Source organism: Galeopterus variegatus, unplaced genomic scaffold (genome assembly GCF_000696425.1).
Source record: "Galeopterus variegatus unplaced genomic scaffold, G_variegatus-3.0.2 Scaffold12362, whole genome shotgun sequence".
Classification (NCBI taxonomy): Eukaryota; Metazoa; Chordata; class Mammalia; order Dermoptera; family Cynocephalidae; genus Galeopterus; species Galeopterus variegatus.
This window is the reverse complement of record NW_007738473.1, coordinates 85,981-86,698: the sequence shown is the minus strand read 5'-3', so window position 1 is coordinate 86,698 and position 718 is coordinate 85,981.

Sequence of the window (718 nt, the reverse complement as noted above, 5' to 3'; positions counted from 1 at the left end):
TATCCTTAATCCACAAGTATTTATCCTTCTATCCATTTAATAAATAGATAACTATTTAAAAACTGATCACATGCTAGTGACAGAGAAAGAGAAAAAAAGTTAAAACCACCAGTCCTTAACGACTTTATTTAAACACACATTCACTGAGTACCTTCTAGATGACAGTTAGTACACATATCTTTTTAAAATTTAACCTTAGTAAAATGCTGTTAGGTAAGCAGTACTAGCCAAAATTAAAATGGAGGATACAGAGGATTGAAAAAGTTAAATTACTTGACAAACTGAAAAATCTCAGTCATAATGCCAATCCTAATTTTCATGAACTCAAGCTTACTAATCTTTTAGCAGTATTATAGGCACAAGAAGAGAAGCCTCATTTAAACAAATAAAGGCAATGTTGAAATTAAAATAAATCAAAACGGAGTTAAAAAGAAAGGGTTAATGGTACATAGGAACAGGCACTGAATGAACAGATGTAGTTTAGGTATGTGGGGCAAGGGTGAAAAATGGGCATATCAGCAAGACCAAAGACACATGTAAGGAACATGGACATGACTTAGAAATCCACTTTTAAGTGGCTGGAAGCATTTCACCCACAATGGATTGCAGCGGTAGCATGAAGATAAAGAGAAAAGATTACGTAACAGAAGAGGCTTAATTTAGAAATGCTGCTACTCATATTAACAGTTTGTAAATGATTGTGTGTGTGTGTGTGTGT